The following is a 26358-nucleotide window of genomic DNA, read 5'->3' as shown; positions in this document are numbered from 1 at the left end:
TCAAGAAACATAACTCCATCTTGCTTTTTGCAAGAATTATTGCCCCTTTTGGACTTAGAAAATCAGTTTTCTTGGTTAAGTTTTATGTTTAGGTCAGCTTTTATCCTAAACTATCAAAGCTATTGCTTTATAACTTGCAACACTTGTTCACCATCATAAGCTGACCCTGTACAGCAAGAAACATAACTCCATCCTGCTTTTTGCAAGATTTATGGCCCCTTTTGGACTTAGAAAATATCAGATTTCTTGGTTAAGTTTTATGTTTAGGTCAACTTTTTCTCTTAAACTATCAAAGCTATTGCTTTGAAACTTGCAACACTTGTTCACCATCATAAGCTGACCCTGTACAGCAAGCAACATAACTCCATCCTGCTTTTTGCAATAATTATTGCCCCTTTTGGACTTAGAAAATCATTTTCTTGGTTGAGTATTATGTTTAAGGCAACTTTGGTTGAGTATTATGTTTAAGGCAACTTTTCTCATAAACTATCAAAGCTATTGCTTTAAAACTTGCAACAGTTTTTCACAATCATAAGTGGACACTGTACATCAAGAAACATAACTCTATCCTGCTTTTTGCAAGAATGATGGCCCTTTTTAGACTTAGAAAATCATGGGTAGGACAATATTTCTATTATACAAAAAAAATCAGATGAGCGTCAGCACCCGCAAGGCGGTGCTCTTGTCTTGATTTGCAATTGATCTGAACCAGTATCCTCTAAAACATTAATTTGGGAAAAACATGTCAATGTTGTGAACCAACAGCCTCTCAATAGACATTTTCTTGGTTTACATTAGATCTGAACTAGTATCCTCTAAAATGTTAATTGGGAAAACACTGTCAGGTCTGAACAAGTAATCTCCCAGTAGTCAATTTGGTTTACAATAAAACTGATCCAGTATCCTTTTAAAGGTTAATTGGGAAAATCAATGTCTGGTCTGAACTAGTATGCTCTCAATATATTGTTACAATTTGGTTTACAATAAAACTGATCCAGTTAGTATCCTGTAACAGGTTAATTAGAAAATGTCAGGTCTGAACCAGTTATCTCTCAATAATCAACTTGGTTTAAAATGAAACTGAACCAGTGTCTCCTCTAAAAGGTCAATTGGGAAAACCAGGTCTGAATCGGTATCCTCTCAATAGTCAACGTGGATTACAATATATTTGAACTGGTTAATTGGGAAAACCATGTCAGGTCTGAACCAGTATCCTCTCATAGTCAACTTGGATTTCAATAGATTAGAGCCAGCTATCATCCTCTAAAAGGTTAATTGGGAAAACCAATGTGAGATCTGAACCAATATGCTCTCATTAGTCAACATGGTTTACAATATATTTGAACTGGTATCTCTAAAAGGTTAATAGGAAAACCAATGCCAGGTCTGAACCAGTATCCTCTCAATAGTAAACGTGTCAACATGGTTTATACTTGAACTGGTATCCTCTAAAAGGTTAATTGGGAAAACCAATGACTGGTCTGCACCAGTATCCATTCAATAGTCAACATGGTTTGGAATATTTTTGAACTGGAATCCTCTAAAAGGTTAATAGGAAAACCAATGTCTGGTCTGAACCAGTATCCTCTCAATAGTCAACATGGTTTATGGTATCCTTGGAAAACCAGGTCAGGTCTGAACCAGTATCCTCCCAATGGTCAAGTTGGTTTACAAATAACAATATATTTGAACCAGTATCCTCTAAAAGGTTAGTTAGGAAAACCATTGAACCGGTTAGTCTTTCCAAAAGCCATTGTCTTAATTTGGAACGGATCACCAGGCTCTCAACCAGTTTTCTCTAAAAAGCAGTCATTTTGGTATTTTAATATCTTTCCATCTTAATAATGATATTTTCCAAATTGGTTAACTTTCTAACATATTTTGGGCAGACAAATTTAGCAATCATTTTCTAGAAATTTCAAAATTAATGCAACTTGGTAAAATGTGGAGGGCAGACTTTTAGCATAACATACATCTGCTGGTAACATTATCATTTTGAAGGTTCTAGAATCTTCTAAGGTACTTTATACTACAATTTTGATATGGGACTTTATGTTCATCCTTCCTTTGCATCCTTCCCTTGCACTGTTCTCCAGCATTGTTCAGCATCCCTGCACATACCCTGCATGCACTAAAGTTTCAAGTCAAATTGAGTGTAATGTACCATTAAATTTCAATCATTTTCATAAGTCTACTTTAGTATATAAGTAATTCAAATGAAATGTTCAGCATGATGTTATGTTGTGTAGGATAGTCTGGTCAGTAATCAAATCTCAAGGTCACAGACAAGGGCACATGTATTATACACATTCATTTAATTTTTAGTACTTATATTGTGTCTCGGTAACAATACTGAAACTTAAAAACTGTTAATAATGAAATATGTTGAGAGTCAGGTCTGTTCCTCAAATATTAGGTCACACATGACAGCACTTTGTCCAGATTCATCATATAATAAATCAAGTTTAATATGCAATGAATTTTAGTGAATCATTATCACTTCCATGTTGCAATTCTGAAAATCCTGGTGACCACATGGGGGTACTTAAAGTAACATAGTAATTAAGGTGGGCTGACAAGCCGCCTCGGTCTGTGTTGTAGGTCAAATTGATACTTTTGTCACCAACTTAGTGTGTGTAGTAAACTTATATAAATTTAGACCTAGCTTTCTTTAATAACAAGAGTTTTTGGCCAGTAACAGGTTTCCTTTTATGATTTGGTTATAGATTGGGGCTAACAGCACCAATTGAGGCTGCTGGTTAATAATTTATGTCCAGACTGACATAGTGTCCCCAAACCTGGTGTGTAGCTAGTTGAGGTCATTTGGTCCAGGTCTGTGTTGCTTTCCTAGTAAACTTTTGTTTGTATTGACATATTGTCACAAAGAGGAATGTATAGCATTTAGTATAAAGTATTATAGGGACCTAGCTTTATAATATAGTATTTAAGGCTTTAGGGATCGAATATGTTGAATTACAGTTAGGGCCACCAGGGCCAAGGTCACTGTTACTAGAAACTGGAAAAAACTTCTGGTCAGTAAGATTATTTGCCTATTCTGACCAGTTGGAATTGCATATAATATAGCATGATCTAGCTTGGGATGCATTTGGGGCTTTTGTGCTCAAGGTCAAGGTCACTGTAACAGTTAGTAAAACAAAATCTTGTAACCAAACTTTGTGTGTATAAGCAAACTTAAAGTTTGTATTAATGGGTACTGGAGTCGGGTCACAGGGTAATAAAAAAAAATGAAACAGTTTCTGGTCAATACTTACCCAAGACAAAATGGCAAAGAGGTACTGGGTAAAGGTTTATGAATAAATCATAATAAATATTTAAGGGCAGATTTATTTATTTTTGGCAAAATATTTGTTACAAACTATTATCTAAAAGGGACTAGATTCTGTAAAGAATAAGTATATAATATAAAAGATCAGGTTTTTGAAAGCTTGGTTACATAACATTTGTTTGTGATTATTCGAAATGGGGGAAATACTGCTACTGGTTCATGTTTAAATATTGCATTTAAGGACAATGTCGTTTATTTTTGAAGCATTAATTTTGTGATCTTTTAGATGGAGAAATTGTAAAGTAACATGTGTATATTGTAAAGTAACGTGTATATTGGTGTTTTTAGTTTTAGGTGGTTAACTATTTCGACAAAAAATGCCATTAAAATTTCAAAAGGTAAGGGTATAGGTCATCTTTCAAAAATACTGAAAAAGTCTTTGATAAGGGAAACAGGGTGACTGGCTGCTGGTTCATATATCTGCATTAAAAGACACTTGGCATTCATTTATAGGGAATGTTGTTTACTTACAGGTCAGCTGATTTTGTCCCACAAATCAAAAAAGGTTACTTTTCTCCCATGTTTAGTCAAAATTCCTATAGTGTTGGTCATCTTGTGAAAATACTTTGTAGCTCACTCTAATTGCTTGCTAGGGTTAATGTCAGAATACAGCATATTTGTCAAACAAATTTGTAAAACTTAGCTGTTTGGAATATGGTAGGACTAGGTAATAGTGGCTACTCACTAATATTGAACTTGTGTATTCAGCATTAAGGTATAGTCTGTTTCTCATTAGACTACCAGCCCTGTTTGCCACATACAAATGTATCATGTATTTATTCAATTTCTGACCTATCCACCCTATACATTTTTATTTATTCAGAAACTCAAAGCAGTAGTATATATTTTACGATTTTTAAGTGTTACGCATATAGGGGCAATATGGGGAAATGATGATATATACTTTTTTGTTAATGCTCAATTTAGGAACTTTAAAATCAAGTTTATTTTTCAATGTTATATCTTTCACAGACATTGCATGATTTTAAACTTGTAGGTCAGGTCATGAAATCTTTATCTTGGGAACTACTTTAAGAAACAAATGGTAAAAAGATACCTTTCTTTAAGTTTTGATTTCTGAAATTTCAAGCATATATTTTATAAACTGATTCAGTCAACAACAATTGAAGGAAAGTTTTGATAGAGCATTTCTGTCTTTGCAGTCAGGAAGAAAAAGTGTTTGTATTCAAATCTGTAAGAAGATCATTTTGAAGCATATAATGCTATTAGCAAAATTGTAGCTAAAAGAAAAAAATAAAACATTCAGGTCTTCATTTTCCTAAAATGTCGACGTAATATATATATATACAAATACAGGTTTTTACAAATTCAGTGAAAAGTAGCCTTATGCTACATACATGTGGAATAAATTTTTGACAGAATTTCAGTATTTTGAAATATACTTTTGGCAATATTTATTGATAAATGTGGTTTCGTTTGTACAATGAAATAAATACCATCAGTTCACTACTTTGTGCTGAAAATGAAATGTTTTAATAAAATTCTAGCATTGACTTAGTACATATTTCTATGCCCCCGAAGGGAGGCATATAGTTTTTGAACCGTCTGTCGGTCTGTCAGTCTGTCCGCAATTTCGTGTCCGGTCCATATCTTTGTCATCGATGGATGGATTTTAAAATAACTTTGCATGAATGTATACCACAGTAAGACGACGTGTCGCATGCAAGACCCAGGTCCATAGCTCAAAGGTCAAGGTCACATGTAGACGTTAAAGGTCATTTTTCATGATAGTGCATTCGTGTCCGGTCCATATCTTTGTCATCCATGGATGGATTTTCAAATAACTTGGCATGAATGTGTACCACAATAAGACGAGGTGTCGCGCGTGAGACCCAGGTCCGTAGCTCAAAGGTCAAGGTCACAGACGTTAAAGGTCATTTTTCATGATAGTGCATTCGTGTTCGGTCCATATCTTTGTCATCCATGGATGGATTTTCAAATAACTTGGCATGAATGTGTACCACAGTAAGACGACGTGTCATGCGCAAGACCCAGGTCCGTAGCTCAAAGGTCAAGGTCACACTTAGACGTTAAAGGTCATATTTCATGATAGTGCATTGATGGGCGTGTCCGGTCCATATCTTGTCATTCATGCATGGATTTTAAAATTATTGGGCATGAATGTGTACCACAGTAAGACGACGTGTCAGGCGCAAGACCCAGGTCCATAGGTCAAAGGTCCTAAATTCTAACATCGGCCATAACTATTCATTCAAAGTGCCATCGGGGGCATGTTTCATCCTATGGAGACAGCTCTTGTTTATCTTAATGAGGCCACTTTAAGTCATGTCAGTTCAATGTCAAGGTTGTATGATGAGATCAAAGGCATAATCTTCATCTTATACCTGTTTAAAAGATTTTAAAGAAACTAGCATAAGTTTTACCAAATAAGATGACTTTCAGTCATGTTGGTTCAGTGTCAAGGCCATACTGTGAGATCAAAGGTCAGGTTTTCATGTACACTCCATATCTTTAACACAGAAGAAGACCTATAAAACTTAGCATAACTCTTTTCCTCATGCAACATTCAGTCATGTCCAGTCAATATAGTATATTGTAGGGTCAAGTTTAAGTGGTGAAAGGTCAAATAGGCAGTATTTCAGGTCTGATTCATATTCTTTTTGGAAATATTTTCTAACTAGTATATCTCTTTATTCAACATAGAAATGTTACAAATAAACTTACACAGAGTTTAATGAAGCTGTATGTGGTGAAAAAAAATAACTAAAGGTTTTATAATTCAATTGGTGGATTGAATTTCGTTTTAACATTATTATAAGTAAGTCTTAAGCGGATATTATTGTTTTAGAATAACCATTTTAGGCAGAGTTAGAATCTCTGCAAACATTCAGGTCAGTGAGCAGTTTAATACTGCACACCATTTTAGTCATTAAAATGAATATGTTCAAAAAAAAATTTTAAAAAAATGTCAAGAAAAAATCCTTTGAAGCATTGTTTTTGAGAGGTAATGAATGTTCCATACCTCTCAAATGCGCCCTAAGCTCCTGCTTAAGCAGGTTACAGTAAGTATTTTTACTTTCATTTACCATCTTTCTTGGAATATTTCTTCACAATCTGTATGAATTTATTTCAGGCATATGATTTTCTTGATGAAGTTTTTAAAAAGCTCCATATATATAGACGAAAGATTAGATCAGTTCTCTTTATCCTACGCTATGCTTTTTCCAATCTTCCTTCTATCACTCTATCCATCTCTAACTACAACCATGGGTGTCCCCGCCATATGCTACTAGGGTATATATCTTCCTTCAACATCACATACTATCCCAAACTAGCTATCCCATGGTGTCCCCTCATGATGCTACTAGGGTAAATATCTTCTAACTAACACATCCAATCCCCAAACTAGCTATCCCATGATGTCCCCCAATGATGCTACAAGGGGTATATATCTTCTATCACATCCACCTATCACTACCAGCTAACACCATGTGTCCCCCCCATGATGCTACATGGTATATAACTTCCTTCTAATAACTAACACAACAATCCCAAACAATGCAATCCCATGTTGTCCCCCCATGATGCAACTATGTAAAATTCTTTTCTAATATCCCAATCCACCTAACTCTAACTATCCCCCCATGATGCTACACAGGGTATATAAATCTTCTTCCTTCTAACAATCCCATCCACCTTTCTCTTGCTAGCTAACCCCTTCTGCCATAGGGTCAAAATAAATCAAACTAGCCTCTCATATGTGCTGCCGGGTTTTATTGTTTCATCCCATCAAGCTAGCCAAAGCCTGCTACCAAGAAGAATGTTCAACAACCAGTCAGCCCAGTTTCACCTAGTAGCATTTTACATTCTTTCTTCTTAAAGCCTATAGCCAATAAATTCCAATATCCTAAGGTCTTATTAGCAGAATATTAATTCAGCAACACCTCTCCTTTTATACTAACCCCACAATAAATCTAATTATGCACTACTGTGGTGCTACCACCGGGATGTAAATTTCTCCATTAAGCTAGCTAAAGGCTCAAAATTGTAAGGTTGTTTCAGCAGCCTAGCTTTTCCATCTAGCTATTGAATCTTCTAGACCTAGTCATTTAGTCTTTTAATATTTAGCAACATTTAATTACAAAAATAATTGAACTATAAGACTGGTTTTATCACATGAAATATGGTGAAATTATAAAGAAGCAATTCACTAAAAGGCTACCACATAACTAATTCAAACATTCATCCAGTATGAGTTTTTGGCTGTTTTTAATATAATCCTTTCTAAGCAATTTAAAACTTGAAGCTTTAAGCACTGCAATCTAATGGTTTTCAAAAATAATATTTAAAAAAACCATTATTTTTTGAATACTAAAATTCTAGTCCCAGAACCAAGGATCTTTTTTACATTTATTTAAACCACCAAATATATATTAAAATGTATCTCTGTAACAATCTAGCGAAAATTTGTAAATAGCCTTTTTGGACATTTTCTCCACAAGTACTGTCCTTTACAGTCAAAATTGTAAATAATGACTGACGACTGCTTGAGTTTTTAACTTTCCTTAGTTTCTTGACTACACTGTTTCTATATAATCTATGGTTACAAATTTTCATAACTATCACCAGAGGTCATTGCCCCCTGCATTAGTCAACTTCTAAAACCTAAATTAAATGATGTCTTCTCGATTAACAGAGTATTTGTTCTTGATCTCCGAAACACAGCTACAGAATAGTTTGCAATTGCCAATATAATCAGAGGAAAGGTCACTATCACGAAGTTAAGCCAGTAATCTCCAAGAAATTGCCCTTTGCCTAGTCAAAATTCCAATTGTTACTGGTTGTCTTTATTTATTTAAGTAAAGTTTTTTGTTTTTTTGATCTCAATCACATCTGAATGTGTAGGTGGATGTTATATTATATATGAAAATAATCTGAAAATGAAAAGCTTTCAAAGTAATGACACTTGAATTTAATTCAAAATTGCAAATTTTACATCTCTCGCAGCAGGAATTATAACATCAGAATTAATTTTGATTGGTAAATAATAAAAACAAATGGTACTTCGTTTGTTATCCTAGCATTGTTTGACAAGGGAGTGAAGTGTTGGTTGCTATTTCATAGTATTTTGTACTATACTCAGTGGCTGGTGATTTAAAGTAAATTTAAGGTATGAAAGACAGTCCTGTTGCAAGTGAATAAATTGTGGTTAACGTGTGTGCATATATGTCAAACATGGTTCTTTAGTACTGACAAGGTTACCAGGTACAAGGTCCAGAAAAAATAAAGATTGCCTAAGTATAAAATGCTGTATCAGAATATTTTTGGGTAAACTTCAAAAAGGTCTTCAAACAGTATAATAAAGTGGTGTTTCCTTGCATTTAACTGAAATATACATTTTAACTTTGGCATTGTTATCAAAAATGTTCTTAATGAATGAAATTTACTGAATTAATTGGCATCTAGGGAAATCATTTGCTATGTCCCTGTTATAAGGAATAATTTTGTAAAATACGGTTGATCTAAAAGTTTGATATAATGTGTAATGTTAAAGTGGCCAGGTAAATGAGTTGAATGAATGCAAGAATGATGTCAGTTTTCCTTGAATATGTAAATCTAGGGGCAAAACTTTAATGAAATGGAACAAAATCAAAAGTATTTGTAATTGGAAAAGTAGAAAGATGTTTTGAGTAAAGTTCACTAAGTGAACAGAATTGTTCCAGAAATCACTAAGGTACAGCCCGGAATGTAAGCATAAATTGTCCTAATTTATATTGTTTTATATGATAATTTATATTCCCTTTAACCTATAAATGTAGAACTTTGTCATCGTCATAAACTAGGATCACTAAGGACAAAACATAAACAACATCCTTTTAGCACAACACAGGAGACCTTTACCTATTCTTATATACAAGCCTGGTCATATCGTGGTAAAAAAGTACTCGTGAGGTTAAAAATCATAGGAAACCAATAACACTGTAAAGAGGCATTTTCTACCCCTATTTAATAGATTAAGGTCAAAATAGAAACTTGGCAATTTATGTTAAAAAGTAGTTACAAGGTCAATTTTGAAGTCTTACCAAGGCAGAGTCAAATGTTCAAGGTAACCGGAAATAAAACCATTTTGAAATGGTGTGAAATAAAAGGTTCATCCTTGTTTAAAAATTCACCAGGTATTATCTAATACAAACCTATCACTTTATTTATTGAGAGGAATGTTCAAACAGAATCAGTTTTAGGTCAATGTTGGATCCAACAGACAAATCTTGTGTTACACTCTAGTTTATATAGTAAAACTAGGTCAAGCAATCTAGCACTATTGTGACCCTCTTCATTTTTGTAAAATTTAATTTAATAGTGTAAAGTTTTTGAATAATTTTAGTGTTTCAGTTTAAACAATTTTAATTTTTGACTTGATATTGCATTAAATCCTGGGTAGATAAGGACTTTTTTTCCGTCTTTTGAAGAGGTGAGTTATTTGTGATCAACATATGTCCGTCATCTGTCCTCATGCCTGCGTGTCAGCATCGTAAAGAATTTGACTGAGAAATCCTTTAGAGTCACAGTTTTAGCTCAATCTTTATGAAACTTAGTCAGAATCCCATGATAAAATCTCAAGTTGAGTTACAAGATTACCTTGGATAAAATACTCCTTCTAGAGGCCACATATTTAAACCTCATCTTTATGAACTATTCAAAAGAATTCTTTATAAGAAAAGAGGATAAAATTTAAAGTGGGTAGCCTGAAGGTCAAAACTGAGGTCAAACTGGTCAAATCAAAGGCAAAGACCCATTACTACATGATGTTTATAAAAACTTTAGGTCAGAATAATTGAGTCTCTTTTAAATCTAGTTTAAAAAGGTCAAAGACTTGGTTATCTAGGTTAAAAACTTTGTCACAAGTCATATTAAAGAATGACATTTACACTCCAAAAGTTACATTTTTCTACCTTATCTCCATGAGACTTGGTTAGAATGTGTTTCTCCATTTACATAAAATCTAGGATAAATTTGTAATTGGGTCACATTTTGCAAAAGAAACTTAGAGGAGTCGTTATTCAAATTATAGAAAACTTGCAAAGAAACAGTAACGGTCACATTTTCCAACCTGATCTTCCATAAATTCTTTTGTGGACATTTTGTCTGTAGATATATAGGGTTTATGATTCAAAAGTGGTGTACCTGAGGCAAAAAACCATGGTCACTAGGTCAATTCAGTTGAAAAACTTGATTAATGATTTACCTGTGTAACATAAGATGTGGTCAAATTGTTTTGTTCTCTATGGAAATCGGCACAAATAAGGCAACCAGGTTATCTAACAGTAAAAAACTTTGGTCAAGTGAGCAATACTAAGGCCTCAGGGCCCCTCTTTTTTTGTTTTGTTTTTGTTTTGGTTTTCCTGGCCAATCTACCCAGACTGCTGAGGAGAATGCTGGCTTTCAAAGATTGGCAGAAGTTGCTTTTTGTTTTACAGCCTGCCCAAGGCCAGCAGACTCCCATAACTATTGATCGAGACTTATCATCGTTTCCAGGTAGAGGAAATCCGTGTCTATATATCCGCGAAGAGAAAATGTGTGGGAGTGACTGGTATCCTATATTCCCCTGCGCCGGCAGTTGTTAAATGAAGTTTGTTCCTTTGTGTTATGAGAGATCTCGGGAATCAGGGCCATTAGTGAGAATTTTATTTCATTCAGGTCCACAGCCCTTCCAACGACAACTGACTGTATGTTCCCGTCCAAACATGCAGTCCGAGGCAGGATTTTTCTTTCAATTGTCAAGTACCTTGCCTTTTATAAAGGACCTATCACCTCTATGAGGTAGGCAGAAATTTTTTTTTTTTTTGTGGTCCCCCCAAGTCGGCCTAAGAGGGGCTGATCACATACAGAGATGGCAGAATTTTTTATCTGCCCCCGAATGGAGGCATATAGTTTTTTGAACCGTCTTCCGTCTGACAGTCTCGTCTGCAATTTTTGTGTCCGGAGATCCATATCTTTGTCATCGATATGGATTTTTTTCAACATAAACTTATACATGAACGTGTACCACAGTAAACACGTGTCGCGCGCAAGACCCAGGTCCGTATTCTCAAAGGTCAAGGTCACACTGGACATTAAAGGATAGTGCATTGAGGGCTGCGTGTCCCGGTCCCATATCTTTGTCACAATGGGACTGGGATTTTCAAATACACTATGGCATGAATGTGTACCCACGAGTAAGACGACCTGTGTCGCGCCGCAAGACCGCAGGTCCGAACTCAAAGTCAAAGGTTCACACTTAGAACATTAAAGGGATATGCATTGAATGGTGTGGTTCCGGTTCCATATCTTTGTCAAATGGGATGGAATTTTTCAAATAGGCCGACTTGGCATGAATGTTACCACAAGTAAGACGACGTGTCGCGTGCAAGACCCAGGTTCCGTAGCTCCAAACGGTCCAAGGTCACTCTTAGAACGCAAAAGTCATTTTCCATGATAGTGCATTGATGGGCGTGTCGGTGGTGGGTCCATCCATATCGTTGACATTCATGCAATGGATTCTAAAATAACTACGCATAAATGTGTGGCACACTAAACATCTATGTCGCGCGCTAAGACCCAGCCTCCGTAGGTCAAAGGAGATCCTAAACTCTAACATTCGGCCATAACTACTCCCATTCAAAAGTGCCATCGGGGGCATATGACTTCCTATGGAGACAGCTCTTTGGTTTTTTTCAGATTTCAAGGCCATGGCAGATCCCTCTACGTTGATCAAGACTTACTTGCGTAATCCTATCGAGGGCACCCCGGTGTCAATAAAAATGTCCGCAAGATGGGGTAAGCGTTAATATGGGGCAACTGGTCTTCAATTCTCGCCGGCGGGTTGCTAAGATGACATAGTTGTTTCCTTTGTTGAGAGCGAGAACGGAAATCAGGGATTGCAAGTGCTTTCTCTTTATTTCAGGACGTCATAACCTGCCCTAGGTCTTCTAATGCATGTTTTACTTGGACGGAACATACATTGGGCGGATTTTATTTCTTCAGTCCCTAGGCCTGCCAGGAATCGGGCAGGATTTTTCTCTCATTTCAGATTTTCCTTTGAATTTTTGCCTTCCGGTACTTAGGCAGGCTCGATTGTCAGATTGTGTTTTTCATGTAGCTCACTTCTGCGGTATTAAATTCTTGGCTTATTAAATCCATAAGTAACTTGTTTAACATAAAATAATTTCAAGTTCATTTTTTCCTGTTTTGGTTTTTTTACTATTTACAAGCTTAGGCAGCCAGAGACTCTGTATTCCCCCATGAAATGTGAAATAGGGACAGTGAGGGAGCAAAAAGACCGGTGGCAAGTCCCTTCTGTATGTACCCTGCCTTGAGTCTTCTAGACCCCCTACTGCTGGTGTCTTCCTTGTTCAGAATATATTCCTCTTTAAGGTAAATTTATAGTCTTATGAAAATTTGTTCTCGAATTTGCACTAGAATAATAAATACCCGTTGTCATAATAAAAATTAAAAAAAAAATAAATCAAATTGCAGGTTTCTAAATTTCTTCAGCTAAACAGTTCAAATGGATAGAAACATTAAGCCTAACTTTTCTGATTTTCCCTGTCTCCTCAGCTGGTAACTGTATCGCAATGAATAAATTCATATAGCAACGCAGAGATGCTATTAATAAGAAACATTGATCAACCCAAAGCTTTTTTGGGAAGAAAATTATTTAAAGCGAGCCCTGCTCTCCTTTCCTACTCTTTTTAACGCTTGAATTGACACTGAAAAGCATGAAAAAACCTGACTATGGAACATGACCCCGCTGTGCAAAATAGTCTATTACATAATATACAACCTTTGATATGAAATACCGTCTGGTATTGGGGGGGGGGGGGGGGGGGGGCAGCTAAAGTGGGGCACTGGGCCGTTAATTGTTACCTATTGTAAACATGGGTTGCATACACACAAAAATATGAAAGCTGCGGAGCCGGGCTTTAAGGCACATAAGCTGCACTTAAGATCCTAATGATTATAATGTATAGAATTGATACATGCCCTTTATTATAAATACTAAGATGTTGAGGGTATCATGAAAATCTAACAATGCTTACTTATTGAATTACTTCCCATTATACATCACTTTTTAACCTAGAGTATGGACTCCAAAAACAAAAATTAGGTCCCATCAGGCTTTAATTATAGTTAAAAACAGAAATGGTGTCAAAATAGAAAATATTACATACATCTGCGTAGTAAGAAAACGCATATCTTTTCATACAGATCAAACCATAAGGGAGGTAATAGAAATCAGTGTAAGTTTATTCAATATTGTTATCTAATTTTAATCTGAAGCTTCAAAGCTGTTATAAAATACATAGAAACCCATCATTAATAACAAGAATTTAAGTAAAGAGTAACGTGTTTTATGTTTATAAACAAAAAATGCAGCAGCTACAGCAGTTATTGTGGCCCCTCAAAACAGAACTTGGTAAAATTTTACACACTAAAAGATGACATTAAGATTAAGTGCAGTGTACATGTACATGTATAACTCAACTTTGCTTACTTAATTAATTACTTCATTACTTGATAAAGATATTACCTCTAGAAATTTCACACGACATTGTGTGTTTGAGAACCAAATTAATAACAATATTTCCTTTTATTGTTATTTTTCAAGTCTTGCAGTAAGGTCAAAATGTCCTTAAAATGGCTGTTAGGTTTATTATACATCTGTCAATTGCGTAGAGCATTATTTGTTTATTTGGCATAAATGTATGCACAATTGAAACAGTTGGTTGCCAGTAAGATACAGGGTTTTGATTCTTAAAGGTCAAGGATTATATAACTAGAGGGTCAAAGGTCATGTTAGATCTTGTCCGGGCTTGTAACCTTTTTACCAAGTTATTTGGATATCAGAATCGTTCTATTATCAAAGTTTTGACTATGAAGAAAGTATAGAAGAAGATGGTATACTCGATACAGAGTTTAAAGTTCTGCGACTTTGCATTTAATCTCATTGGTATCTTGTCCCCAAAATATCAGTGCAATTGAATTCTGTTCTTAATCGTTGCGAGTTCGAGTAACCAAAAATTGTCAAAGACAAAAAAGGAAATAAAATTATAAATATCCTTGTCCATCGAGAATACAGTTAAGAAGAGCTATGCAATTTCAACTCATTGCCTGAAACATCAAATGTTCCATTGTCACTACAAAAAGGGGAGGTTTTGTGGCTTTGCTGATTGATATATAAACCTCTTAATTTTGATGAGCGCGTGCCGTGAATACTGTCATAAGTGTTTAGGCTTTGTCAAAAAAACAAAAAAAATCGCAACAGCTATGTTTGCTATCAATGGCAATATATTTGGAATGTGGTGAACCATGAAAAGGGCCCTAAAACTTATTTATTTTGCATATAACACATGTATATATCCTGATTAATGAAATGAAATTAGTTGGAAGACTCGAAGTACTTTTTGTTTGTTTGTCAGCACTTAATCATTTTTTTTTTATTTTTTTTTATTCTCACTGAAAAATAAAATGCAACATCTTGATTTGCCAGAAGAAATGAACCAGTAGGCCTATAACTCTAAAATTAATTCTCTAAATAAATTAATCTAATAAAAATAAGGGGGGGGGGGGGGGTTACGTTGTAGCCACTAAAACAATACGTTTCAAGTCATTGTCTTGATTTGTCAATTGAATCTGAACCAGTATCCTCTAAAACATTAATTATTGGGAAAAACATGTCAATGCAGTGAACCACAGCCTCTCAATAGACATTTTATCTTGGTTTAATTAGATCCTGAACCAGTATCCCTCTAAAAGGTTAACACTTCTATAGGTCTGAACAAGTGAAGTCCCAGTAGTCATCTGTCTACAATAAAACTGATCCATATCTGGCTCTAAAAGGTTAATTGGGAAAATCAGTGTCTGGTCTGAACCAGTAATCTCTCAAATAGTTAGCAATTTGGTTTACATAAAACCCTGATTCCAGTTTAGTACCTCTGACAGGTTAATTAGGAAACTGTCAGGTCTGAACCAGTTATACTCTCAATAATCAACTTGTATTAAAATGAAACTGAACCAGTATCTCCTCTAAAAGGTCAATTGGGAAAACCAGTCTGAATCGTATCCCTCCTCAATTGCAACGGATTTACAATATATTTGAGCTGGTTAATTGGGAAAACCATGTCCGGTCCTGAACCAGTATCCTCTCATATCAACTTGGTTTTTCACAAATAGATTAGAGCCACTATTATACCACTAAAAGGTTAATTGGGAAAACTCAATGTCAGATCTGAACCAGTAGCTCCTCATTATAACATTCGTTTACAATATATTTGAACTGGTAGCCTAAAAGGTTAATAGTAAAACCAATGTCTGGTCTGAACCAGTATCCACTCATAGTCAACAAGGTTTATGGTAACCTTGGAAAAACCAGGTCCGTTCTGAACCAGTATCCTCACCAGTGGACCTCAATTTGGGTTTACAAATCATATATGTTGAAACCTAGTATCCCACAAAGGTTAATTTAGGAAAAAACATTTTGGGGGAAACAGTTAGTCTTTCAAGGCCATTTCTTAAGTTGGAAATGGATCATCAGCTCTCAATTAACCAGTTTTCTCTAAAAGCATGTCATTTTGGCATTTTAATATCTTCCATCTTATAATAATTATATTTTCCAAATTGGTTACCTTTCTAACATACTTTGGGCAGACAAAATTTAGCTAAATCATTTTCTAGAAAATTAACAAAATTAATGCAACTTGGTAAAATGTGGAGGGCAGACTTTTTGCAAAACGTAACACTGCTGGTTGGTAACATTATCATTTTTAAAGGTTCTGAATCTTCTAAGGTACTTTATACTACAATATTGATATGGGACTTTATATGTTTCAAAATCCCTTTCCTTTGCATCCTTTCCTTGCACTGTTCGCCTGCATGTACAGCATACCCTGCAACAACACCCTACAATGCACAAAAGTTTCAAATCAAATTGAGTGTAACGTACCCTTAAATTGTTCAAATCATTTCATAGTCTACTTACGTATATAAGTAATTCATTTGAAATGTTCAGCATAGATTATGTTGTGTAGGAATAGTCTGGTCAGGTAATCAGATCTCAAGGACACAGACAAGGCACATGCTTTATACACATTCATTTAATTTTTAGTACATTATAATTGTGTCTCGTAAACAATAATACTGAAACTTAAAAAAACTGTTATAGTGAAATGTGTTGGCGAGTCAGTCAGTTCCTCAGAATATTAGGTCACACCATGGACAGCACTTTGTCCAAATTCATCATAATAAATCAGGTTATATTCAAGAGGATTTTAGTGGAATCAATATCCACTTCCATGTTATTCAATTCTGAAAATCCAGGTGACCACTGGGGGTACTTAAAGAAACATAGGGGAATTAATGTGGGCTGACAAGGCCGCCTCGGTCTGTTGTAGTAGGACAAATTGATACTTTTGTCAACTTAGTGTGTGTATGTAAACTTAAAACAATTTAAGGCCCTAGCTTTCATTAATAACAAGAGGTTTTGGCCAGTAACCAGGTTTCCTTTTATGATTTGGTTATAGAATTTGGGCTAATGGCACCATTTGGGCTGCTGGATTAATAATTCATATCAGACTGACAATAGTGTCACCAAACCTGGGTTGTAGCTAGTTGAGGCCATTTGATCCAGTCCCTGTTTTGTCTTCCTAGTAAACTTTTGTTTGGTATTGACAAATTGAGACACAGAGGAATGTAAAAGCATCTAGTAAAAAATATTATGGGACCTAGCTTTATAATAAAGTATGTACGGCTTTGGGGATTCAAGGTCAAAATTGGGTGTTGAATTACAGTTAGGCCACCAGGGCCAAGGTCATTGTACCTTATGGTCATTGGTGTGTGGGTTAAGGTAAAAACAGGGGAAAAAATCAGTAAAGATTATTTGCCTATTCTGACCAGTTGGAGTTTGCATATAATAAAGCATGATCTAGCTTGGTATGCATTGGGGCTCTTGTGCTCAGGTCAAGGTTACTGTAACAATTTATTTAAAAAATCAGTAACCAAACTGTGTGTATAAGCAAACACAGTTTGTATTAATGGATACTGGAGTCAGTCACAGTAATAAAAAAATGAAACAGTTTACTGGTCAATTACTTACCCAAAGACAAAAATGGTAAAGAGGTACTGGGTAAAGGTTATGAATAAATCATAATAAATAGTTAGACAGATTTATTTTTTTGGCAAAATATTTGTTACCAATATTACTAAAAAGGACTAGATTTCTGTAAAGAATAAGTATATAATATAAAAGATCAGGTTTTTGAAAAGCTAGTCTACATAACACAGTTTGTGATAAATGGGTATATTGGATGTTTTTATTTAAGGTGGTTTAACTATTTGACAAAAATGAGCCATTAAAATTTCAAAAGTTTAAGGGGAATAATAAGTCATCTTTCTAAAATACTGAAAAAGTCTTTGATAAGGGACACAGGGTGACTGCTGATGGTTCATATATCTGCATTAAAAGATACTTGGCAGTAATGTTGTTTATGTTACAGTCAGTCTTATTTTGTCCCACAAATCAAAAAAAAAGGTTACTTTTCTCCCATGTTTATAGTCAAATTCCTATAGTGGTGGTCATCTTCTGAAAATACTTTGTATGCTCACTATAAATTGCTGAGCTTGCTACTGGTTAAATATCAGAATACAAGCAAATTTTGTGGTACAAATTTGTAAAACTTAGCTGTTGGAATGAGGTAGACTAGGTAAGAAATAGTGGCTACTCCACTAATATGAACTTGTTATTCAGCATTAAGGAAAGTCTGTTCTCATTAAGACTACCAGCCCTGTTTTGCCACATACAAATGTATCAATGTAATTATTCAATTCTGACCTATTCCATCCCGATACAATTTTGTTAATTATTCAAAACTCGAAGCAATAGTATATATTTAACGATTTTTTAAGTGTTACGCATATAGTGGCAATATGGGGAAATGATAAATCACCTTTTTTTATAAAGCTCAATTAGAAACTATAAAAAATCAAGTTTTATTTTTTCAATGTTAAAATCTTCACAACAAGCATGATTTAAACTGAGTCTGGTCAGAAAATCTTTATCTTGGAACACTTAAAGAAACAAATGGTAAAAAGATACTTTCTTAAGTTAGTTGATTTCTGAAATTTCAAGCATATATTTTATTAACTGATTCAGTCACAACAATTGAAGGAAAGTTTTTGATATAGGCATTTCTGTCTTTGCCAGTCAGGAAGAAATAGTGTTTGTATCATATCTGGAATAAGATCATTTCGAAAGCATATAATGCTAATTAGCAAAATTGTAGTTAAAAGAAAAACTAAAACATTCAGGTCTTTCATTTTCCTAAAATGTCACGTCACATATATAAACATATATAGCCTTTTTAACAATTCATTGAAAGTAGCTTATGCTACATACATGTGGAATAAATTTTTTTATGACGAGAATTTCAGTAATTTGAAATATACTTATTTGGCAATAATGATTCAATGTGGTTCATTTGTACAAGAAATAAATACCATCATTCACTACTTTGTTTTAAAAAATCATAATGATTGAGTTTTATAAAATTCTAGCATTGACTAATACATTATTTTTTTATCATAATGAGGCCACTTAAGTCAATGTCCGTTCAAGGTCAAGGTATATGATGAGATCAAAGGCAAAATCTTTATCTTATAACTGTTCAAAAGATTTTAAAAGATTTAGCAATAAGTATTAACCATAATAAGATGACTTCATCATTTGTTCAGTGTCAAGGGTCATACTGGTGAGATCAAAGGTCAGGTTTTCAATTACATACCATATCTTTAACACAGAAAAGGACCTATATTTTTCATCATGCAACTTTCAGTCATGTCCAGTCAATATAGAATATTGTAGGGTCAAGTGGTGAAAGGCCAAATAGGCAGTATTTCAAATCTGATCTATATTCTTTTTGGAAATATTTTCAAATAAATTTGGACTTGTATAACTCTTTATTCGACATAGAAATGTTACAAATATACTTACACATAAAGTTAATGAAGCTGTATGTGGTGAAAAAAAAATACTAAAAAAGGTTTTATAATTCAATTGGTGGATTGAATTTAGTTTAAACATTATTATAAGTAAGTCTTAAGCGGATATTATTGTTTTAGAACAACCATTTTAGTGCAGAGTTAGAATGTCAGTGAGCAGTTTCATACTGCACACCATTTTAGTCATTCAATGAATATGTTCAAAAAAAATAAATGTATAAGATTAGATCCTTTGAATGCTTTGTTTTGAGAGGTAATGAAATGTGCCATACCACTCATGCACCCTAAGCTCCGGCTTAAGCAGGTTACTGTAAGTATTGTTTACTTTAGTTTACCATATTTCTTGACTTTTCTTCACAATCTGTATGAAATTAGTTCAGCATATGATTTATTGAATGAATTATTTAAAAAGCTTCATATTTAAAGACTGAAAGATTAGATCAGTTCTCTTAATTCTACTATTGCTTTTCTGTCAGTACAGCTTATTCGGCGTGCTTGTATCTTCATTTAGCTACCTTCCCATCAGCTCCTTTCCATCTGCTACAGTGGTCCGCATCCACCTCCACCCTATCTCTCTCTAGCTATCCCATGGTGTTGCCTTCATGATGCTACTTTAAGGGACTATATGTCTTCTAACTATCACAACCGCCACCTATCTTAGATACTATCCCATGGTGTCCCCCCCATGATGCACTACGTTATAACTTCCTTCTGAGTATCACATCTAATCCATCTCTAACCTAGCTATCCCCTTGGTGTCCCCTCCATGGTCTACTAGGGTAATATATCATCCTTCTAACAATCACATCTAACCTAAACTAGCCTATCCCATGGTGTCCCCCCCTGATGCTACTAGGTTAATATAGTCTTCTACAAACCTATCACAACCACCAATCTCTAACTAGCTAACCCATGGTGTCCCCATGATGCTACTAGGGTATATAATTTCTTCTTTAACAATCACATACAACTGCTCTAGCTAGCTACCCTGACTGCCATTAGGTGGCCAAAATTATATCTAACTAGCTCTCACATGTGCTCCGGTTGTATGTTTCATTTCATCAAGCTAGTCCAAAGATGCTACCAAAGAAAAGATGTTGCATACAGCCAGTCAGCCCATGTTTCCTTCTAGGAGCATTTTACTTAGCTTTGCTACTAAAGCCTATATATTCCAATATCCTACTGTCTTATTGCAGTATATTAACATTCTGCAAACACATCTCCCTTTATACTACCTACACATTAAATCTAATTAGCTCTACTGTATGCTACGGGTTGTATACAGCCAGCTAGCTTTTCATCTAGCATTGTTCTGTTGCCCTTAGTCTTTTATTTTTTTTTATTTCTTTTCATATTTACAACTTTTAATTACAAAAATAATTTTGAACTAGAAGACTGGTTTATCATCATGAAAATATGGAAATAAAAAAGAAGCAATTCACTTAAATGGCCTACCACAGATAAAAATACAAAACCATTCACCAGTAGAGTTTTTTGCTGTTTGACTAGAATCCTTTCTAACAATTTAAAACTTGAAAGCTTTTTAAGAAGCTAGCTCTGCGCAATATAATGGTTTTCTCAAAAATAATATTTGAAAATCATTATTTGGTACTGTTATTCTAGTCCAAACCAAGGGATATCATTACATTGATTTTAAACCACCACATTTATATTAGTGTTGGTATCCTGTAACAATCTAGGCGAAAAATTGTTGGTAAATAGCCTTTTGGACCCTTCTCCTCACTACCAACAGTTTACTCTCCTTTACTGTCAAATGTAAATAATGACTGTCATCAGCTCAGTTTTTTACTTTTCCTTTATACTCGACTACACTGTTTCTATATAATCTAGGTCAAGCTTCATAACCGTATCACCAGAGTCATTGCCCTGAATTAGTCAAATTCTAAAACTAAATTAAATGATGTCTGCTCATGAACAGAGTATGTTGTTTTCTTTGATCTCCCAAACAACCTGCCTAACAGAATAGTTTTGCAATTGCCAATAAAAACCGAGTAAAGGTCAATATCACTGAGTTAAGACCAGTATCTTCAAAGTAATTGCCCTTTGAAGTAGTCAAAATTTCCAATGGATACTGGTGGTCTTTATCTATTTAGTAAAGTTTTTGTTTTTTGATCTCAATCATACTGAATGTGTAGGTCAAGTTTATATTATTATAAGATATTAATCTGACAGTGAAAGCTTTCCAGAGTAATGACCCTTGAATTAATGTCCAAATTGCAAATTTAACATCTCTGCAGGTAGAGAATTAATAACAATAAAGAATTAAATTTTGAATTGGCGCGCACCGCACACACACACAACACACAAACACACACACACAACACACACACACACACATGGTACTCTCTGTTGTTTCTAGCATTGTTTGACAATAAGGAGTGAAATGTTGGTTGCTATTACTTAGTATTTGTACTATACTCAAAGGCTGGTGTTTTTAAGTAATTTAATGTATGAAAGTCAGTCCCTGTTGAAAGTGAATAAATTTGGTTAATGGTGCATTTAGTTCAAACAGGGGATCTTTAGTACTGACAAGGTACCAAGGTCACAAAGTCAAGAAAAAAATAAGATTGCTCAGGTAGAAAATTGCTGTATCAAAATTTTTTGTGGTAATACTTTCCAAAAAGGTCTTTCTCGCCGAATTATTAATGTGGTGTTCCTTGCAATGTAACCTGAAATATCTTTTTTTAAACTTTGGCCTTGGTATAACAAATGTTTTCCTTAATTGAATGAAATTCACTGAAATAATTGGCATCTAGGAAAGTCATTTGCTATGTCTGTATAAGGAATAATTTTGTAAAATACAGTGGTTCAAAAAGAGTTGATGTAAATGTGGTAATGTCTTAGGTGCCAGGTAAATGATTTGAATGAATGCAAGAAATGTTGCTCAGTTTTCTAATTCTTTAATCCTAGGGGCAAAACTTATGTAAAATGGAACAAAATCATAAGGTAGTTGTATTGGATAAAGAAGATATATTGGTAAAGTTCATATTGGAACAAATTGTTACCGAAAAACCCAAGGTTACAGCCCTGGAATTAGCATAAATTGTCATTTATATTGTTACTATATCCTTTATCCTTAAAAAAAGTATGAACTTTGTCATCGGTCATAAACCAAGATCACTAGTTCCAGATCATAAAAAAAATATTCCTTGTTTAGCACAACACAGAGACCTTACCTACCTTATATTTAACAAAGTTTGAATCATTGTGGGTAAAAAAGTACTCATGAGGTTAAAAATCATAAAAACCCAGTTAACACTGTAAAAGAGTATAATCTACCCCAATTTAATAAATTAAGGTCAAATGGTAGAAACATGGGCAATTTTATGTAAAAAGTAGTCACAAGGTAAATCTTGAAGTCTTTACCAAGGCAGATGCCAAATGTTTAAAGTACTACCGGAAAAAAACCATTTTGAAGGTGTGAAAATATTATAAAATTGGTTCGTCAGTGTTAAAATTCACCAAGGTATTATCTAATACTACCTATAAACTTTAATTTAGTGAGAGAATGTTCAAAACTTAATCATTTGAGTCCTAAGTTTGATCACAGACAAATCTTGGTTACAACTAATATAAAACTTGGTCAAGCAAACTAGCACTATTGTGACCCTCTTCATTTTTGTAAAATTTATTTAATAGTGTAAAGTTTTTGAATAAATTTGTGTGTCAGTTTAAAATTAATTTAATTTTTGCTTATAATGCATTAAATCTGGGTAGGATAAGGACTTTTTTCCGTCTTTTAAGAGTGAGTTATTGTGATTACCATATGTCCGTCATCTGTCAACAATGCACAGCGTGTCATCATCGTAAAGAATTAGACTTAAATACTTCATAGGTCCAGTTCTTAGCTAATCATTTATGAAACTTGGTCAAATCCTTGATAAAAAATCTCAAAGTTTGTTAAAAGATTATCTTGATCAAAAGTACTCTCTAGAGGCCGTGGTACATTTTACTTCATCTTTATGAAACTATGTCAAAATGAATTTATAAGAAAAGAGTATCAAATTTAAACTGGGCATTGCATGAGGTCAAAACTAGGTCAACCGTCCAAATCAACGCAAAGACCACATTTACTACATGATTCTTAATAAAACTTGGTCAAATGATTTGTCTCTTTAAATCTAGGTCAAGTCCAAAGACTTGGTTATCTAGGATACAACTTTGTCACAAGGTCCATATTATAGAATGACATTTACACTCCAAATGTTACATTATCAAACCTTAACTCCATGAGACCTTGGTTTGGAATGATTCCTAAAGTCGAGGATAAATATGTACTTGGTCACTTTGGAAAAAAAAAAAACTAGGACATTTATTTCAAATCCATAGAAAAACTTTGTAAAAAAACTGTATACTTCACTTTTCCAACCAGATCTACAAAAATTTTTTGTGGGGAGTCGATGGTCTGGTATGGAATCTAGGTCATGATCAAAAGTGGGTGTACCTGAGTCAAAAACATGTCCACTAGTCAAATCATTAAAAACTTTATTAATGATTTTACCTGTTTACATAAGAGTGTAGGTCCATATAGTTTTACTCAATGAAATCAAGGCCAAATAAGGCACCATTATCTAGAGTAAAAACTAGGTCAAGTGAGGGGCAATACAAGGCCTTCAAGGCCCTCTTTTTGTTTTGTTATGTTTTGTTTTTCCTGCCAATCTTTCCAGACTGCTGAGAAATCCTCTTCAAAAGATTGCCAGAGTTGCTTTTTTTTACACTGCTCCAGGCCTTAAAGATCCCTTAACTATTGAATCGAGACTTATCAATATTTCCATCGAGATAATCCGTGTCCCTAATATCCGCAAGATGAAAAATGTGTGGTAGTGACTGGTCTACAATTCTGCGCCGGCAAGGTTTAGATATGGTTGTACCTTTGGTTTTGAGAGAAGGAATCGGAGGATTGTGAGGATTTTATTTCTATCAGGGTCCTAGACCTGCAATGACAACTGACTGTATTCCCGCCATACAGCAGTCGGCAGAGTTTCTTTCATTGTCAAGACCTGCCTGATAAGGACCACCTGTATGATGTAGGCAGGATTTTTTTTTATGAGGTCCAAAGTCTGCCTAAGACGCTGAACATACTGAGATGGGTTAAAGAATTTTTTTATTCAGATTTCAAGAAAGGCCTGGTATATCCCTTAACTGTTGATCAAGACTACTTGCGTAACCTTCGAGGGACCCGGGTGTCAAATAAGTCCGCAAGATGGGGAAGCTTAATGGGGGCTACTGGACTTGCCAATTCACGCCGGCGGGTTGCTAAGATATATTTGTTCCTTTGTTTGAGAGAGGACTGAAAACCTGGGATTGCCAGATTTCTTCTATTTCAGGACCAACCCTGCTAGGTCAACTAATGCATGTATATACTTGACGGACAAACCTTGGGCAGGATTTTATTTCTACAGGTTCAAGGCCTGCCAGGAAACGGGCAGGATTATTTACTCTCTATCAGGTTCAAGGCCTGCCAGAACGGTCTTGACTTTCTCTCCTTTCAGATTACCTTTGAATTTTGCTTCCGTTACCAGGTCAGGCCAGATTGTCAGAATTGATTTCAGTAGCTCACGTTCTACAGTATAAATTCTTGCCTAATTAATTAATAATTAACTTTTTTTAAAGACATAAAATAATTTCAAGTTCAGTTTAATCCTGGTTTTTGGCTTTTTTTCTAATTACAAGCTTGGCAGCCAGAGAATCTTTATTCCATGGAAATGTGAAATAGTGACCGGTCCTTTCAGTAAGGGACAGTGGAGGGGCCAAACACTGTGCAAGTCCTTCGGTCTGTTCCGTGTTTTCAATCTTCTAGACCTCTACTGCTGGTGTCCTCTGTTCAGAAGTATATTCTCTTTAAGGTAATTAATAGTTATGAATATTTGTTCTCGGAATTTGCACTTGAATAATAAATACCGTTGTCATAATAATAATTAAAAAAAAATAGAATAAATCTGCAGGTATCTAAATTTTCTTTCAGCTAAACAGTTAAATGGATAGAAATTTTTTCCAGCGAAACAGTTAAATTGGATAGAGATTAAGCCTAATTCTGAATTTCCTCAGCTGTAACAGTATGAAGATAATTATAATTCAAGACAGAGAGACTAGTAAAGAATACAATTTTATCAACAAAACTTTTTCGGAAGAAAAAAATTTAAAGCCCTGGCTCCCATCCTACCTTTAACCTTGAATTGTCCACTGAACAGCAATAAAATCCTGACTATGAACAGTGAAGCCTGTCAATAATGGTCTAATTTATATAAAAATCTATATGAAATACCTCTGGTTAGCCTTGCCTGAATTGTGGCACGTGGCCGTTAACTGTTACCTTATGATTGCAATCATGTGTTGCATACACACAAAAGAATTTGAAAAGCTGTGATAAATATAAGAGAAACCAATCATTGATAAGAATTTAACTAAAGAGTAACATGTTTTATGTTTATAACAAAAAATGCAGCAGCTACAGCATAGTCATTGTGGCCCCTCAAACAGAACTTGTTAAAATTTCACACAAAGATGACATTAAGATTAAGTGCAGTGTACATGAACCGTAAGTCAACTTTGCTTACTTAATTAATTACTTAATAAAGATATTACCTGTAGAAATTTCACATGACATTGTGTGTTTGAGAACCGAGTTAGACCTTGAACTACAATGCTGGATACTATTGATCCTGCCTTGCAACACTGCAGATCATAATCATTCCTGCATCATCCATGAAGTCTGATCATGCCACACTGTTCGTCAATTCAGTCAGTATCTTATTTGTAAGCACCCCTTTAACAGTTATGGTACTGTCCAGTTGAAGATGGATCAAGTTCAATATAGAAATAATGGGTAAAGGGTTAAGGAACTGCAGTGTGCATAAACCAATAACTCCTCCAACATATTAATTCATGTAGTTCTTGACATGCATTTACCTTGCATACATTTCATTTAGTTTTAGCGCAGGACATTGTTTGGAGAGACTGCGAAGATGACGATGAAT

General features: G+C 34.6%; 1 long non-coding RNA gene across 2 annotated transcripts in view; it reads left to right on the top strand.

Annotated features, from left to right (window-relative positions):
- LOC123551943 (uncharacterized) overlaps window positions 1-25200 on the top strand; it is a 45162-nt gene extending 19962 nt beyond the window's left edge. The window contains exon 3 of one of the 2 annotated variants that reach the window (XR_008370635.1): window positions 25182-25200. This is a non-coding gene — a long non-coding RNA (uncharacterized LOC123551943). Of the gene's footprint in view, window positions 1-25054; window positions 25102-25181 lie in introns of those variants that run through there. The other variant, XR_008370634.1, reaches the window with a different exon arrangement.
- Window positions 25201-26358: the final 1158 nt, after the last annotated feature.

The sequence above is a fragment of the Mercenaria mercenaria genome, chromosome 4, assembly GCF_021730395.1.
Source record: "Mercenaria mercenaria strain notata chromosome 4, MADL_Memer_1, whole genome shotgun sequence".
In the NCBI taxonomy this organism is placed as follows: Eukaryota; Metazoa; Mollusca; class Bivalvia; order Venerida; family Veneridae; genus Mercenaria; species Mercenaria mercenaria.
This window is presented reverse-complemented; position numbering and strand designations above follow the sequence as displayed.